We start from the raw sequence: 18962 nt of genomic DNA, 5'->3' as shown, positions 1-18962 counted from the left end.
TATATTGAGTTGGAAGCAAGGCATGTTTTTAACGCAATTGCACCCTTTTTTGAAAATATTATTGATTGGTATAGATTTATAGATGATATTTTCTTTGCATGGGAAGGCCCAAATTAAATGCTTATGACATTTTTAGAATGGTTGAATATGGGGGACCGAAAGCTCAAATTTACAGCACAATGGAGTAATATCATGGTTAACATTTTAGATATTATTATTAAAAAAACGAGGATATGTTGGAGGTTGAGTTGTATACGAAGCCCATTGATAAGAACACCCTCCTCTGCTATTGCAGTTTTCATCCTAGATCACAAAAAAGACAATATTCCATTTGGATAGTTTCTTCGACTCAGGAGAAACTGTTCCACATTAGAAGACTTTTACAAACATCCTACTCTAAAAAAGAAGCTAAAAGACAGGGGCTATCCTTAGAAATTTACTAATCATTCATTTAAAAGAGCAATATTTTATAATAGGGAAAGCAAGTTTAATAAAACAAATAGGGAAAGCTAAAGAAATGATAACATAGTCTTTGCTAGACAATTCTCCACTGTAATAATCAGATTAAGAATATTATAAGTAAGAATTTGAATATTTTGAATGAAGGCAAAGATGTACAACTAGACAAGCCCATTTTTGCCTTTAGACGCAAAAGGAATTGATTAAATACTTTGGTTCACACATATAGAGAGGTAGGAAGCTATCATCAAACTACCTTAAATCAGGGCAGATCGATTGGCAAATACAAATGTGGACATTGTGCCATATATGATCTGTGTATGGTGAGCAAAGGAAATGAGTATAATGGCGTTAAGGTAGCCTCTCGAAGCCTCAATAACTGCTGTAGCAGTAATGTTATACACTTCCTACAATGCCCCTGTGGTTTAGGCTATGTAGCGGAGACGGTCCGTGAGCTAAGAATTCGCCTAACTGAGCATAAATTGCCATTGAAAACTTGTAAAATGAATGCCCCTATGGTTGAACACTACACACAAGCCAAACATGGGTGTCTGGATTTTCGCTGGTTTATACTTGAGAAAATTGTTGGCAACAGACGCAGTGGTAATTTGGTAGAGAAAAGAAAACTGAGGGAACAGTCGTACATTTGAGACAACACTGTGGTTGGTACATGGACTCAATTCAAGGGTGGAATGGCTGAAAAGTATTTAAATACACAATAGTACTCTTAGGTAAATTCAAGATATAACTGTAAATACACTAAATGTAAAATTAATTTAAGTGAGAAAGAATGATGGGAGTTAAGGATTAGACTTAGTTTGGTAGAAAAGAATTGAGACGGAAGATTTACTTTTACCGGTTATACAGTTGGTTCCTATTTATATTGGATAATTTAGGAGACCTCCTAGATGTTTCCTGCAAATTAAGATTCGAATCGATCTATATAAAATGATAGGAAGGTTAATTATCATTAGGAAATCGATTCCTTGTAAATTTTCAGAAGGGGTCTTTATAAAATAGAACAATATTGGTTGGGAAAGACTATATATTATGTTGATTACTGAATTTTCAATTCCCCTTTTTTCTAAAATAAATATTCTTGTGGGAATCATAACGGATAGATTATTCGCAGAGTAAGCCTTTATATTTCTGAATTAAAGAAGATAAAAAGTGGATTTGAATTAGATTAGGTTTACAACACCCTACCGAAATATAGCGGTACCGTAACAAGAAAGTTGAGACGGATCTTGTTAACTAGTGTGCCGACTAAGAGGAAACGGAAACAAGCGTCAATGTGAGACAGAGTTATAAAATGGCGCATGAAATACACAAATAGAAAAGCAATCTACACAGACGCCGTGTATAAATTGAGTGATTAGGTGAGTGAACTTAGCGTAGGTTCAATTTAGGACCGAGGTTTGGGCTGCTTCTTTTAGTTATCTGTATTTACGAGTCGAGAGGAACATCGAGGTGGCTAATGCACCTATTTTCCTTTATTTGGCATCAACAGAAAACTGATCCATAGAGGAGGAGTGGATACTGTTGTATGGTTATTTCTCTATCCTCTTTCTTCCCCTGCTCTCTAGTCTGACTGTGTGGAATGTTGTACATGTCATAGAATGTTGGATGGGTGAACAGATTCAGTTGGTGACTGAAGGCTGAGCTGCCAGGACGACAGCTCCTGGTGGGGCGTATTTACAGAGATACTTACAGGCCTACTTTCCATCCTGGCTTCAAGATCATACCTCTGTAATCTTGTATTACAATAAATACTTTCTTGAAACCTACCACCTCTGGACCCTCATATCATTGTAACAGATACCTTCTCCTTTTTCTGATTAATAAAGGATGAGGACTTATCTACCCTTTAAGAAAGAACTCCTACATAATTACGAAGTAGGAACTACATTTAAGAATAAGGTGGGGGATTTTATGTGATTACCTCTAAGTATATTATATCTTCTCCCACCTAAATAATGTTTTTACCTTTTGTTATTTATAGATTCAATAACAGTACATTCTTCGTCAATGTGGACAAACAAGTAAAGTGTCATGCGGGCATTTTAGTAAGCTATTACTTGATAGAATGTGGAGACTAACTTATGGGACCAAATGGTGAGTCCACAGGGGATGGAACTGTCCCCATTGGAAAAATATTAATAAACTTTGAGTGTTTGTGAATATGGGTTGGGCTAGAAGAGAATGACAGTTGGTGTAAATGGATAGGAAAGAACGTGCCTACCATATGCAGGGGAGTTAATAAGGGGAGATTTAAGTTGGGTTTCTACCAGGTGTGGTCCAATGGGAGGTTCTGGGAGGGATGAACACATATGTATTAACCCCGGATTAATAATATGGGGCCACAACAGGATGAATGGTGGGGATTTTTTATAAATAATCATGATATAGAGTTCTTTGTATTTGGTTTTAATTTTATATTTATGAAGTGGTAATGTGTTTTTACAAAAATTGGTAGTGTAAAGACTATAATATTGATATTTGTGAATTTTACATAGGGATTAACTACAACAGCTTTTTTCAATAGAGAGAAACAAGTCGGGTCTTGATAAAGGTGGCTATACGGTTTATACCACCGAAACGCATTGACACATGGAATAAACTAAATCTGGTGGACATATTGGCATGCTTGATGAACATTTCACATTAATCAGATGCCTGTCATGATTATTCAAACTGATTAGTCAAAAAACAAACGCCTTAGAGCCATATTATCAAGCAAGGGTGATATATTATCGCTGCTTTTATCGGCAGAAAACTGCAGCTAAAGCGGCGATAATGGGCTTGATAATGTGCCCTTGTGAATTCCCATAGAAGTCCAGGTTAACACCAGAACCTTGGTCCATTTAGCTTCCATTGAAATCAGGGATAAGGCGCTCTCCATGCTGGGCTCTCTTCTGTCTAAGCGGTTTCAGTTGGTTGCGTTGGGAAACTGTGCTTTACCCTCCTTTTCGTTGCTGTGAAGAGTCCTTCAGGGATCTCCCCTGAGCCTAACACTTTTTATTCTTTATGTTACTCCCCTGGCCATATTGATAAAAAGTTATGGCTTTGCCCTTGTATCATATGCAGACGATACTCAGATTATTATCTCAGTGAGTAATTTATCCTGCCCCACAGCCATCAGTTTTCATGACTGTATGAGCCATACAGCCAATTAAATTACAGACAACTGTCTGAAGTTAAACTCGTATAAGACTGAGGTTCTGGTATTCAGCAACAACCCCTCATTCTGGACAGATAGCTGGTGGCCAGTCCAACTTGGTCCTTTACCTACACCAGTACCTAAAGTAAAAACTTAGGAGTCATCTTTGACACTAAGCTGTCCTTTGAAGTGCAAACCAGCTTTATCACCTCTGCTTCCTTTTTTATCCCTAAGATTTCAGAAAGATACTTCCCTCAATGCATATGGATTTAAGGAAAACAGTAGTATCTGTACTGATATCATCTAGATTGGATTACTACAATGCTCCTTTTACTAGCGCCACCAAAAGCAGCATCCAAAAGCTGCAGACAGCTGAAAACGCAGCAGCAAGTGTACTCCTAGGATTCTCTAAATTTGATTCTGTTTCCACAGCTCTAGCCCTTCTGCACTGGTTGCCAGTAGCCAAGCGGATCAAGTTTAAATCACTTTGCATTGCCTTTAAATCAACTAACAATTTGGGACCAATGCAGCAGGAAAACTTTCTTAAGCCATATATTCCAGCAAAGTCCCCCAGGTCAGCCGAGCTTGAAATCTTACTGTTCCCAGAGTAAGTAGGGCCAGGTGGGGTGGCAGGAACTTAACTACCACAACAGCTTAACTGTGGAACTCTCTGACAACCTCACTTAAAACAAGCATTTGCAATGGAATAGGTTTCGCATTAGGAAAGTTTGAGCTATTGGTCTCGTAAATGACAATTCTTTTATTTATATGTTGGTTTTGAAAATAGCTAAATTAATAGCTTTGTCATTTACAATGCCAATAGGTATAACTCTCGCAAATGTGACACCTATAACCTGGGGTTGCGCTGAGTGATGCTGTGGTGGTGCTGAGTGATGCTGTGGTGGTGCTGAGTGGTGCTGTGGTGGTGCTGAGTGATAATGTGGTGGTGCCGAGTGATGCTGGGGTGGCGCTGAGTGATGCTGTGGTGGTGCTGAGTGGTGCTGTGGTGGTGTTCAGTGTATTTTATTGTGACGAAAATCCAAGAACAGAAGTGAAATATTACCATCTTTTCGTGACACCTGTAATAAAGCTTAAAACATTGAGAGAACATATTTGAACCAATAGTTGAATGGTTGCACAGATTGATGCTGTGGTGGCGCTGAGTGATGTTGTGGTGGCGACAAGTGATGATGTGGCGTTCAGTGATGCTGTGGTAGCGCATAGTGATGTTGTGGTGCCCCTGATAATGCTGTGGTGGTGCTGAGTGATGCTGTGGTGATGCGATAGATAGAGTGATTGCGATAGATAGAGTGAGTGCGATAGAGTGAGGGTGATAGATAGAGTGAGGGCGATAGATAGATAGAGGGAGGGCGATAGATAGAGTGAGGGCGAGAGATAGATTGAGGGCGATAGATAGATAGATAGATAGATAGATAGATAGATAGATAGATAGATAGATAGATAGATAGATTGAGGGCGATAGATAGATAGAGTGAGGGCGATAGATAGACTGATAGATTGAGTGAGGGCATTCGATAAATATATAGATAGATAGAGTGATGGCGATAGATAGTGAGTGCGATAGATAGACAGATAGAGTGAGGGCGCTAGACAGATAGATAGAGTGAGGGCGATAGATAGATAGAGGGAGATAGATAGATAGATAGATAGATAGATAGATAGATAGATAGATAGATAGATAGATAGATAGATAGATAGATAGAGTGAGCGTGATAGATAGAGTGAGTGTGATTGATAGAAAGATTGATAGAGTGAGTGGCGATAGATAGAGTGAGGGTGATATATAGATAGATTGATAGAGTGAGGGGTGATAGATAGAGTAAGGGGCGATAGATAGAGTAAGGGGCGATAGATAGAGTGAGGGCGATAGATAGAGTGAGGGCGATGGATAGATAGATGGAAAGATAGATGGATAGATAGATGGATAGATAGATGGATAGATAGATGGATAGATAGATGGATAGATAGATGGATAGATTGGTAAATGGATGGATAGAAATATAGATGGATAGATAGATGGATGGATAGATAGATGGATAGATAGATAGTGTGAGGGCGATAGATAGATAGAGGGCGATAGATAGAGTGAGGGCGATAGATAGAGTGAGGGGGATAGATAGATAGAGTGAGGGCGATAGATAGATAGATAGATAGATAGATAGGGTGAGGGCGATAGATAGAGTGAGGGTGATAGATAGATGGATAGATAGATAGATAGATAGATAGATAGATAGATAGATAGATAGATAGATAGATAGATAGATAGATAGATATATAGATAGATAGATAGATAGATAGATGGAGTGAGGGCAATAGATAAATAGATAGATAGATAGATAGATAGATAGATAGATAGATAGATAGATAGATAGATAGATAGATAGATAGATAGATAGATAGATAGATAGATAGAGTGAGGGCGATAGATAGAGTGAGGGCGATAGATAGATAGGATAGATAGATAGAGTGAGGGCAATAGATATATAGATAGATAGAGTGAGGGTGATAGATACAGTGAGTGCGATAGATAGATAGATAGATAGATAGATAGATAGATAGATAGATAGATAGATAGATAGATGGTTGTGTGTGGTTGTGGTTGTGTGTGTGGTTGTGTGGTTGTGGTTGTGTGTTTGGTTGTGGTTGTGTGTGTGTGGTTGTGTGTGTTTGTGTGGGGTTGTGTGTGTGGGGGGTGTGTGTGTTTTGGGGGTTGGGGTGTGTCTGTGTATGTGGGGGTTGTGTGTGGGGGTTGTGTCTGTGGTGTGTTGTTTGTGTGGGTGTGTGTGTGTGTGTGGGGGTTGTGTTTGTTTGTGTGTGGAGTTGTGTGTGTATGCGGTTGTGTGTGGGGGTGTGTGGGGGTGGAGGTGTGGGGTGTGTGTGTTGTGTGGGGGGTTGTGTGCATGTGGGGTTGTGTGTGGGGGGTTTTGTGTGTGGGGGGGTTGTGTGTGTGGGGGGTTGTGTGTGTGTGGTTGTGTGTGGGGTTGTGTGTGTGGGGTTGTGTGTGTGGGGCTGTGTGTGTTATGTTTGGGTTTGTTTGTTGTGTTTGGGGTTGTGTGTGTGGTTTAGTGTGGCCGTGTGTGGTAGAGTGTGGTTGTGTGTGTGGTTGTGTGGTTGTGTGTGTATGGTTGTGTGTTTGTGTGTGTGGTTGTGTGTGTGTGCGGTTGTGTGTTGGTGTAGTTGTGTGTGTGTGGGGGTTGTGTGTGTGGGGGGTTGTATCTGTATGGGGTTGTGTGTGTTTGGGGTTATGTGTGTGGTGTTGTGTGTGTGGGGGGTTGTGTGTGTGGGGGGTTGTGTGTGTGTGTGTGGGAGGGGTGTGGGGGGGTATGGTTGGGGTGTGTGTGGGGTGGGGGTAGGTGTGTGGGGTGTGGGTGTGTGGGTGGGGGAGTGTGTGTGGGAGGTTGTGTGTGGGGGGTTGTGTGTGGGGGATTGATTGTGGGGGTTTGTGGGGGGTTGTGTGTGTGTGTGGGTGGGGGTGGGGTGTGTGTCTGGGGTTGTGTGTGTGGGGGGGGTTGTGTGTGGGGTTGTGTGTGGGGTTGTGTGTGGGGGGTTGTGTGTGTGGGTATGTGTGGGGGTTGTGTGTGTGTGGGGTTGTGTTTGTGTGGGGTTGTGTGTGTGTGTGGGGGGTGTGTGTGTGTGTTGGGGGTTGGGGTGTGTCTGTGTATGTGGGGGGGTTGCGTGTGGGGGGTTGTGTCTGTGGTGTGTTGTTTGTGTGGGTGTGTGTGTGTGTGGGGGGTTGTGTTTGTTTGTGTGTGGAGTTGTGTGTGTATGCGGTTGTGTGTGGGGGTGTGTGGGGGTGGAGGTGTGGGGTGTGTGTGTTGTGTGGGGGGTTGTGTGTATGTGGGGTTGTGTGTGTGGGGTTTTGTGTGTGGGGGGTTGTGTGTGTGGGTGGTTGTGTGTGTGGGTGTGTGTGGGGAGGTTGTGTGTGTGTGGGGTTGTGTGTGTGGGGGTTGTGTGGGTGTTTGTGTGTGTGTTGGGGGTTGGGGTGTGTCTGTATGTGTGTGGGGGGTTGTGTCTGTGGTGTGTTGTGTATGTGGGTGTGTGTGGGGTTGTTTGTGTGTATGTGGGGTTGTGTGTGGGGGTTTGTGTGTGTGGGGGGGTTGTGTGTCTGTGGGTATTTGTGTGTGGGTGTGTGTGGGGGGTTGTGTCTGTGTGGGGTTGTGTGTGTGGGGGTTGTGTGGGTGTGTGTGTTGGGGTGTGTCTGTATGTGTGTGGGAGGGGTCTTGTGTGGGGGTTGTGTCTGTGGTGTTCTGTGTGTGTGGGTGTGTGTGGGGTTGTTTGTTTGTGTGTGGAGTTGCGTGTTTGTGGATTTGGGTGTGTGTGTGTGTGTGGAGGCATGTGGGTGTGTGTGGGGGGTATGGGGGATTGTGTGTGGGGTTGTGTGTGTGTGGGGTTGTGTGTGTGGTGTTGTGTGTGGTTGAATGGAAATGCTGAATCAGAAGAAAAGGGCAACGTGGCAAAAGGGTGAATGACAAGCAGGTCAATGTGAGCAGAAGAGCAAGAGTTTCCTTAGCAATGATGTTTCTTTGAGTTCATCACGCTGTCAGCAGTGACTTGCTTGGTGCCGGATGTATTTTGTTAGAAAAGTGAAAAGAGCAGCAGCAACGGATTAGCGAGAGAACCAGATATCGCCCTGGGATGCTATTAGGTGGTGCCGGTATGAGATATATGCAGCGAGTGCCCAGGGGGATATTTATTAGTGAGCGAGTAATTGAGAGCGGACACGAAACAGTGACTTCATTGGTTTCATACAAGCAACGTTTTAGAACATGAAAATGGGATTTAAAAAATCGGGAAATGTATTTTCTCCATTGATTTATTTGAAAGCGGAGGCCATTTTGGACGGGGGACAGCTGAAATAAAGCAGTTTTGGCTTGAAAAATCGTCAGTCTTCGGGTTGGAGGTAGCAAGCTCATTTTCATTGGTGTTACTCTAAGTACGCGAAAACAAGCTGTGGACAAATTGGAATGTCCGAGTGAAAGGAGAAGCAAAGCTTGTATTGTAACAATAGTATAAAAGAATTGCATAGAACGGGTAGGGAAAATAGGCAGAGTTTAGTGTAAAATAGCTCCAGAATTACAATCAGGTGGTAAATGGAAGAGAGCAGGAAGGCTGGCAGCACGTTGACCAGCGAGGGCAAGAAAATGAAAAGCGGCCAGGAAATGCTCTCGGCATTGCGGGGGGCGCATTCCTTTGACGTGTGAAGCAGGGGGCGAGGGAGCGCATACCTTTGAAGTGAAGCTCTCGGCATTGCATTGCTGTGGTGGGTCTGATGCAATGATGCGAGGCAGGCGGCTCGGGAAGCAAATGGAAAGCGTGTGCACAGTCACATGCACTCGGCGCAATCCGCCTGCTTTAGCTTTCCTGGTTTCAACTCAATAGTCTCGACATCTGCATTGCGCAAGGGCATTGGCAGAGGTCGAGACCTAAAAAAGACTAACATGTTGAAATTTAAAAAGGGTTTAAAAACATGTCTTTTCAAGGCATAATTCTTAAACTTACTCCTGCTAGATCTGTACATGCTAAGGGCAGCACCTAGACACCCTGGGGTATTTGTCGAGTTTTATAAATACATCATCATCATTCCTGATACCACCACTTCAAGCCCAATTTTGGGATCCCAGAGTAAATGCTTTCAATTTCCAGCACTGGACATCAGTATTATGTATCAAGGAGCCGATTAGCCATTGATGTAATCCCCAAGACAATCCATTTGTCTATTCCTTAGGCAGCAGTTCCTAGTACTGGGCCTTGTTATCAATAACTAGAAAAAAAGGATTGGTAATGCCAATTGGTCTTGCTGGGCATAAAGGAAAGGAAAGGAGTTTAGCAATCTAGTAGTGACCTAAGCTTTGGCTCGCCCACGAGTTAATCAGTGCCACTGCTAGAATCGCTAGACTCTCTATGAGATTACAAGGTTTCATTTATGATATACAATATGTACCTGGTGTCAAAAACTTTACTGCTTAAGCCGTATGTCTCTTCCATTAACTGAAGTGGATAACAATTAGTTGAATAATTTTTCTGCTGCCTCTATTTCAGTTGATAATACGCTGAGTAGTTTTAGTAAAGAAGAATGGTTTGAAGCTGAAAATTCAGATCTAATCCTACTGGTACTTAAGCAACTGATTGTGAAAGGTTGGAATGGTGTGCACAAAAAATTTGTCAATGATGAGCTTAGAGGTTTCTGGGAGATACGCAATGAGCTCAGCTTAAGGGATTCATTAGTCTTACGAGGTGCTAAGGTAATTTAAGAAACAGAATACTTGCTTTGTGTCACATTGGTCATTCCGGTATTACACACACCAAATTCCGCCTAAAAGAGCTGTATTGGTGGCCTAGAATTGATATTGATGTAGAGAGATGTGTGAGATCATGCATCAAATGTGAAATGTCCGATAAAACCATTAACACGTTCAATCCACATATGGCTTTTCCTCATTGACCAAAATGTCCATGGGAAGTAGTTGCCATTGACTTCACGGGACCAGTCTCAAGGCAAGATGGCTCTCAAAAGTACATTTTAGTTCTTGTAGACACATTGTCTAGGTGGTTAGAAGTATGTGTAGTGGAGGTTATAAATATTAAAACTGTAATTTCATTCTTAGATGATATTTTCTTGAGAGAAGGGTTTCCTAAATGTATATTATCATATAATGGTGTACAATTTAAATCTTTTGAAATTAAGTATTTCCTAGCAGCTTCTGTCATTCAACAAAAGTTCACTGCTTTATATCATCCCAGCTGAAATAGTATTGTCGAAAGCGCCAAAATGTAGTATTAAGGGAGATATTCAACTTGCCAATAAAAGTAATTTACCTTGGGAGGAGGAGTTGAAGAAGTTACTTTGGGCATACAGAAGCGCTATCCATACTACCATTGGCAAAAGCCCTGTCTCTTTAATGAGAGGTAGTATTCCTCATTCTAAAATTAATCCTGGTTGGTTGGATAGGAATGGAATTATTCAGTGTGATATACCGACTGTGAGAGAATGTATCAAGAAACCCCAACTGAAAAACAAAATGTATAATGACCAAGAGCATGGCACCAAACAAGTAAATTTGTGAGAGGGTAAAAAATGCAAAAAAAATTCCCAAAGGAGAAAGTAAATTTAGCGACCCTAAACTTGTTGTAGAGGTCATGAATAACCCTGCTTTTTACAGAACGGTGAAGTTTGGCACTTTAGTCGCCTGCCACTATTTACTTCTAATAGTAAAATGGAAAATGTGGGTATTAAAAAAAACTTTTGGTGGTTGAATACTTTAGACACCACTCAGAATAGTGCAAACTCAAATTTTACTGATGTTGTTCCTGAAATTGTTGACATGCAAGATGTTGTTTCCAATGACAGGCAGGATGCTGCTTCCAATTTCAAACTTGTGTCAGATGAAAATTTACAATATCCTTCAAACTCTGTTGTGTCCTCTAGTGATAAAAGTGTTATCAAAACTTCGAGTGGGACAGCTGTTAAGAAACCAAAATATCTTAAAATGTTTGATTGCAGTTAATATTTTTTGTTGTTGTTTTTTGTGTTTTCCTTTTTAAGGGGGGATTGTGTAGTATTGTGCTTAATGTGTAAGCCTCTACTAGTATTAAAACTATATTAACAATCTAGAATTGTAGAACAGTATGATGGGGTTAGAATTCTATGTGTGTTCATTACTGCTGGGACACTGTTCGTGTTGGATGTTCTTTCATGCAGGGGCTGGAATAATTACTCAATCTTAATTTACTCTACTGGATTTGAGTAATCTGTGGGATACTACATTTACCTAATGTCAAGGATGACTTACATGGGTGTTCCCATGCAACCTCCCATGCTTTTGACACAAAAAATGGGAGACAGAGTTGTATGTGAGAAATGAACGCCATTTGAAAGCAGGTATTCAAAGGAGAAATATTTTAATTTCTCTTTTCTTTAATGACTTTCCATGTGTGCTGCACTGTACACCACACATACAAAGTAGGAAAACTTAAAAAAGTTATTTAGGCATAGTGGGGCCAATTCACAGAACTAACTTAAGGCAAAATCCTAAACTTACTACTTTTGGTATTCACAGAAGGCATTTAGTAGTAGTAAAGTTAGGATTTTGTCTTAAGTTTGACTTAAGACAAGCTTAAGACAAATTTAAGACAGACTTAAGACAGACTTAAGACAGACTTAAGACAAACTTAAGACGAAATCCTAACTTAAGTCTGTCTTAAGTCTGTCTTAAGTTTGTCTTAAGTCAAATTTAAGACAAAATCCTCACTTTACTTATACTAAATGCCTTCTGTGAATACCAAAAGTAGTAAGTTTAGGCTTTTGTCTTAAGTTAGTTCTGTAAATCAGGTCCAGTATTTTGTACTGGATGGGAAGCCTTCCCATACAAAATCTACGCATCACGCACACAACCTTCCACCATGACGCCTTCCACCATGATGCAAAAGGAGTGTGCATTGCGCTTAACAGAAAAAATCTATGTCGGTGTTGGGGAAAGGGGAGGAGAGTCCGATTTCTCTGTAGAAATGGCTCTTCCCTGCTCTCTCCCTGTCATTTGTAGCTGCTGTGCTGTGTTGGGTGCCTTTTGTGTATACAAGTGGCACGTAGTGCTATAAGGGAAACAACACTTTTGTACCAGTAGCCTTCTGTTGACTCAACATTTTAATTTCAGTTGTATTTTTAAATGAAGAGTTCGTGCTATGAGAAGATAAAACGCCACAGTAAACCTCCAACTCGAATTAACATTCAGAGTTAAAATCTATGGGCCATCTGTTGCAGGGATTCTGCACATACGCAGAACTATGCATAGGAAACCAGGACCTCGGTGTGTAGTGGTGTACCAGAAAACCCACCTCAGTACCCAGAACCCCAATCCGACTAGCTATAGTGTCTCATTCGTTCTCCATACTAAAACAAAGCTACCAATGATTAGACATCCTAGAACATGGCACTCCGCCCTCTCCGGAATCGAAGGAAGAAAAACACTCTTTCATTCAAACACTCATACTTGTTCACAACATGAGTAAACAGAGACATTGTATAGTTTAAAATGTTTATTTTAACTAATGTGCTCTACAATGCAGTGTTCCATGCAACACACGCAGTGAAATGCATAAGAACAATATAATCAGCATGGTTACAATTCCATAAAGCACAAACGGGGTAATCATCTTATAATGATAAGGGAAACAGGGCTACAGAGCCTTACCACTCTCTCCATGCTATAAGCTGGTTTATTATAATTATAGAAGATCTCTAGGCTTTGTCAGAGGGACCCCATACCTCTAAGTGTAGATGCAAGGAACCACATCTCAGGACAAGCACAGCTCTTCTTCGTTGGAATAAATATCTCCAAGTGCCTTTTCATGCATGAAATGCCATATTAAAGCACTCGACTTTCAGTAGTGTAGCTTTGTTCTATGTTGTGTCTATGGGTATGGGACTGACCAAAGGGAATCCAAAGCATACATTGTTTTTCAACCTTGAACACGCTTTGCAGACTAGGAGCACAGTGTACAGCTAAATGTGTGGATGGCAGACAGTTCTCATGCACAAATGCACCAGCAGTTTATCCACAACAATAAAGCCACGTAGAAACGTGCGCAAAAGTGGCAAGATGGCTGCCAAGCATATACTAACTAATGCTAACTTAGCAATGTCTGCTGTTAAATCTATGACCTCGCTACACATCTACCTACGAGCAAGATGAATGACATTAGAAAACAAAGTTAGCATTTAGTAGGTTTCTGGGAAACTCAAATTTCAAGCCAAGGTTTAAAAGAATTTGTCAACACAGCATTTATTGACAGGACTGTAGATCCACTCTGTAGCCTAGGGACAGAACACTTAAGCAAGTTAACAAAGTTTGAAAATGCAAATTAGCTAAGCTGGAACAACAAATAAACTATCTTAGTACATCTCAGAGGGCAGACGCTTAGTTCACAGCTCCTTCTACGTGTTCACCCTGCTCTGGCGCCTGTGTGCGATACTAGACGCAGGCACCAAAAACACAGATCAGAATGGGCCTTAAATCGATCATTTACAGCACTACTCTCTACAATCACGTGAGACCAGGGGGGAGATTTGCTAAGATTTTATGCCGTTATTTTGCATCACATCGTCACAAAATCTTTTTTTACGAATTACTTTCTGGCGCTAAACTTGTTTAACACTGGAAATAAATTGAAAGTAACACAAAGTGGGGCATAGCGCTGCTTTGCATTACTCAGCGCGTAGGGGGCGTACCATGGATGGCGCATGGGCGTTCCCATGCAACCACCCAAGGTTTCTGAAGCTAAACCCTATTTACTAAATAAAGTAGACAGGGTTTAGAATCAGAAATCTGCGCCCTTTTGAAGTAGGTGCAACAAAGGAGAAATGCTTTAATTTCTTCCTTTTCCGACTTTGTACGTGTGCTGCACTGTACAGAATACAAACAAAGAAGGAAAAGGCTTAAAGTCAGTCTATGCATAGTATTTTGTACTGGAAGGTTAACCTTCCAGTACAAAACCTATGCTAGATTCAGGCAGATACGCTTGCACTATGGCGCAAAGGTGTCTCCGGCAGCTGATTTCAGCACCAGTGCTAGGTAGAGGAGAGTGTCATAAACCAGTACATTTGGGTCTCTCCGGCGCTCTCCTTCTCATGCAGCACAGCATGTGTGACTGCTGCACTGCGCTGCGTGAATAAGTGATAAATCTGGCCCCGGGACTGCAAAAATACAGGCATATCTGTGGCCTGTCAATAATACGAAAAGGTCACACCATTATAGAAAGATAGCCACCTCTCTTGCTACGACCAGCTTTCCTTGACTTGACCAGCGAATCAAGCCCTAAGATTAGAAGATTAACTTAATGCACTCTGTGAATTGTACAACAATCAAAATGGATTGTAGCCTTAGTTTATTACCAATGAATAAATTAGACAATCTGGTGGTGTGGCTTGGACGGCTGCAAAATGGCCGCACTCTAAGTGGGCCCTGCGCCCACCAGGACAATCGCCACCGCTACGATGCCAGCATACTCCACGCTCTCAACCCAGGATGGACCCACACCTGCTTCAAGGCCGCCCTGAAACTCACTCATGGTCCCTTCACCTGCCAGAACTGCAGCTACAACAGTCTCAGAGCCGCTGAAGCGCTCGCCAAGAAGGACCCCAACCACCTCCGATGCATCCTACTGAACACCCGCTCCGCACGCAAACACGCCGTAGAGCTCTGGGACCTGCTCGACACATCATCCCCGGATGTCGCCCTCCTGACAGAGACCAGGATGAACGACCACTCCGCACCCGACATCGCCTAGCCAGGTGGCTATAAGATCACCCACATAGGCCGCACCAATTGGAGTAGGAGGAGGAATCGCCATCATCCACAAGAACACCATCAGGGTCTCGACCAGCACCAATGACACTCTCAGCACCGCCGAACACATGCACTTCCATATCCACACGGACCCCAACACCACCCTAAGAGGCACCATCATCTGCAGACCCCCTGGACCCCGACCCCTGTTCAGCAACTCCATCGACGACTTCATCAGCTCGCACGCCTTAACCTCCACCAACTACATCCTCCTTGGAGACCTGAACTTTCACCTGGAGAACAACAACGACAGCAACTCGACCACCCTGATCGACAATCTCACCAACCTCGGACAGAGACAGCTTGTCACAACGCTGACCGATTCCGCCGGCCACGCGCTCAACCCTGTCTTCTCCTCAAGCTTCCACGTCTCCTACAGCCACACCACCGAACTCCCCTAGACCGACCACCGCTGCATCCACTTCACCTTCCAGAAACACACCACCGCACCCAACAGACCCCACGCCCCTGCTGGAGCAAAGTCACTGAAGACCAACTACAGGCAAACCTCGCTCTCAGCCCACTCACTGACCTCTCCAATACTGACAACACTGCCCAGAACCTCAGACGATGGATTGATGACTGCACCAACACCCTCGCCCACTGAAAAAACCCACCTACAGAGACACCAGCAAAAGAGCCAGCTGGTTCACCCCGGAACTCCTAGCATCCAAGCGTACCTGCCGGAAACTAGAGATTAAATGGCACAGTGCAAAGACACCGGACAGCCACACAGCCCACAAAGACGCCATCCGCAAACCACCATCACCTCATCAGGGCCGCCAAGAGGATCTCCTTCAAAGACCGCCTCAACAACAACACACACAACAGCAAGGAGCTCTTCAACATCGTGAAGGACCTCTCCAGCGCCAACACCAACGACATCCCGCCGTCTCAAGGACTGTGCGACTCCCTCGCCACGTTCTTCCACCACAAGATCACCGACATCCACGACAGCTTCAACACCCAGACAGTCCCAACAGACACCGACACACCGGACTCGCCACACGCCATCGACCACGACCCCTTGCCAGCCTGGGCCAACATGAACATCAATGATACCATCAAGACCATGAGCACAATCCACTCTGGCTCCCCATCAGACCCTTTTCCGCACCACTTCTTCAACAAAGACAGCAGTTCCATCGCACCCCACCTGCGCAACATCATCAACCTCTCCTTCGAGACCGGGACCTTCCCAGAGAGCTGAAAACACGCCGAGATCAACGCCCTGCTCAAAAAACCCAAAGCAGACCCAAGAGACCTCAAGAACTTCCGGCCCATCTCCCTGCTTCCTTTCCCAGCCAAGGTCATTGATAAGATTGGCAACAGGCAGCTAACCAGATACCTCAAAGAAAACAGCATCCTGGACCCATCCCAGTCAGGGTTCTGCAGCAACCACAGCACCAAGACTGCCCTCATCGCCGCCACCGACATCAGGACCCTGCTGGACAATGGTGAGACCGCAGCCCTCCTTCTGCTGGACCTCTCGGCCGCCTTTGACACTGTCTGCCACTGCACTCTACGCGCACGCTTCCACGATGCAGGGATCCGAGACAAGGCTTTGGAATGGACCACCTCCTTCGTCTATGGCAGAACCCAGAGAGTCCGCCTCCCCCGTCCCGATCCGAAGCCTCCGAGATCATCTGCAGCGTACCCCAGGGATCATCCCTCAGACCGACACTGTTCAACATCTACATGGCCCGCTCGCAAGCATCGCCCAACAGCACAACCTCAACATAATCTCCTACGCCAACAACACTCAACTGATCCTTTCCCTCACTAAGGACACCCTCATCGCCAAATCCAACATCCACGAAGGAATGAAGGTCGTCGCTGATTGGAAGAAGAGCAGCCGACTAAAGATGAACATGGACAAGACAGAGGTCCTCATCCTCGGCTTCAACCCTTCAGCCACGACTTCTGGTGGCCTACGACACTGGGGGCAGCCCTGACACCCACCGACCACGCACGCAACCTGGGAGTCATCCTCGACTCAACGCTCTCCATGGCCAAGCAAGTCAACACAATCTCCTCCTTCTGCTTCAACACCATCCGCATGCTCCGCAAGATCTACAGGTGGATCCGGACAGATACAAGAAGAACAGTCACCCAGGCCCTCGTCAGTAGCAGACTCGACTATGGAAAAGCCCTCTACGCGGGAGCCCCGGCCAAGCTCATCAAACAACTGCAACGCATTCAAAACGCCTCAGCACGCCTGATCCTCGATGTACCACACCACAGCCACATCACCCCACCTGAGAAACCTGCACTGGCTCCCCGTTGACAGGAGAATCTCCTTTAAACTCCTCATCCACAAGACCAGCCCAGCCTACCTCAGTAGACGGTTCTTCTTTTATGTCCCCAACCACCAGCTCCGGTCCGCCGACCTCTCCCTCGCCACCGTCCCCCGCATCCGAAGAACCACAGCAGGCAGCAAATCCTTCTCCCACCTCGCCCTCAAGACCTGGAACACCCTTCCACTCAGCCTACGACAGACCCAAGGACTGCTAACCTGGCTCTTTGACCAGTAGCAGCACCCCCCCCTTTTTTTCCCTTTTTTCTTTCCCAGCACCTTGAGACCCTCGCGGGTAAGTAGTGCTCTCTACAAATTCCCTGATGGATTGATTGATTGCCGGCCAAGCTCATCATCCTACACTATCCTGCAGACATTTGACCAATCGCCTCCAGAATTTGCATCGCCGCTACTCACCTGCTCCAGCATTTTGAGACCTTCACTGCCTCCCGGGGCCGCTGCTGGGCCGAGATCCGCTGCTGTGCGAGGCTCGGGCATGGGCCCTTTGGTGCGCGTGGACATCTTGGCTTCCAGGAGCCGGTTCAGCGTTCTGGACCAGGACTGGAGAACTGCACCCTGCGGACGTCTTAACTGGTAGGTTCGCTGCTGCAGGGGTGTCTTGCGGCAGGGCTGGGGGCGCGTACCCTGTACCGCCTGCTCTGACCCGCGGTCTCCCGGGTGCGATTGCTCCTTTGCTTGCACCTGGGGTCTGAGCCACTGCCATCAGGCCTGGAGAAGTGGGCAGCGTGCCTCTCTAAATCCGCCTGCAGTGCAAGGCCCCATGCCCGCTGCATCCTCTGGCTCCCCAGCACAGTGCAGACGGCTCCTGACTCGCTCCTGGGGGTCGCTGACGTCCTCAATGCGGAGGCCCTGCTGCCCTTCCCAGCTTCTGCCTTGCCCCCCTGCTGGCTCACGCAGCCCACGGCCTCACGCTGCAGGGGCACACAAGTGCATCCTCCTGTGCCTGACTGAGGTGCGGCTACGCTGGTTGTTCCCTGCTCTGGGCCTGCTATTCGCCTCTGCAGTCTGTACCGGTGAAGATCTCCAGCTTGCCTCCTTTCTGGGGCCTGACCGGGCTGCCTCGCCTCCCGCTGGCCCACCCAGCTGCCTGCATTTCCATGCTTGTTCTGGCGTTTGCCCTCGCTGCTTTACTTGCTTTCTGGGGTGACTGCTGCGACCGTCCGGCACACCCGGGGCCTGACAGAGGCAGCGAGCTCCTGACTTGACCCTGGGGTCGCTGGTGTCCTCATTGCGGAGGTCCTGCTGCGCTTCCCGCCTCCTGCCTCGCCCTCCTGCTGGCTCGTGCAGCCTGCAGCACGAGCCAGCAGGTGCCGACAAGTGCACCCTCCAGTACCTGACTTAGGTGTGGCCTTTCCGTGCCATGCTGGTTGTTCCCTGCTCTGGGCATGCGATTCGCCTCTGCAGTCTGTACCAGTGAAGATCCCCAGGTCGCCTCCGGTCTGGGGCCTGACCAGGCTGCCCCGCCTCCTGCTGGGCCAGCCGCCTGTATTTCCACTCTTTTTCCAGCGCTACCCCTTGCCGCTGCTCCTGCTTTCTGGGGCTGACTGCTGCCACTGGCCGGCACACCCGGGGCCCGACACGTCTGTTGTGCCCCACGTTGGAGGGGTGGATACCCGCCTATGACGCTCTGATTCCGGATCATCTGGCCATCGGATGTCCTCTC

This window comes from Lissotriton vulgaris, chromosome 1_2 (genome assembly GCF_964263255.1).
Source record: "Lissotriton vulgaris chromosome 1_2, aLisVul1.2, whole genome shotgun sequence".
NCBI classification, from domain to species: Eukaryota; Metazoa; Chordata; class Amphibia; order Caudata; family Salamandridae; genus Lissotriton; species Lissotriton vulgaris.
The sequence above is the reverse complement of the archived record's forward strand: the minus strand, read 5'-3'. Positions refer to the sequence as shown.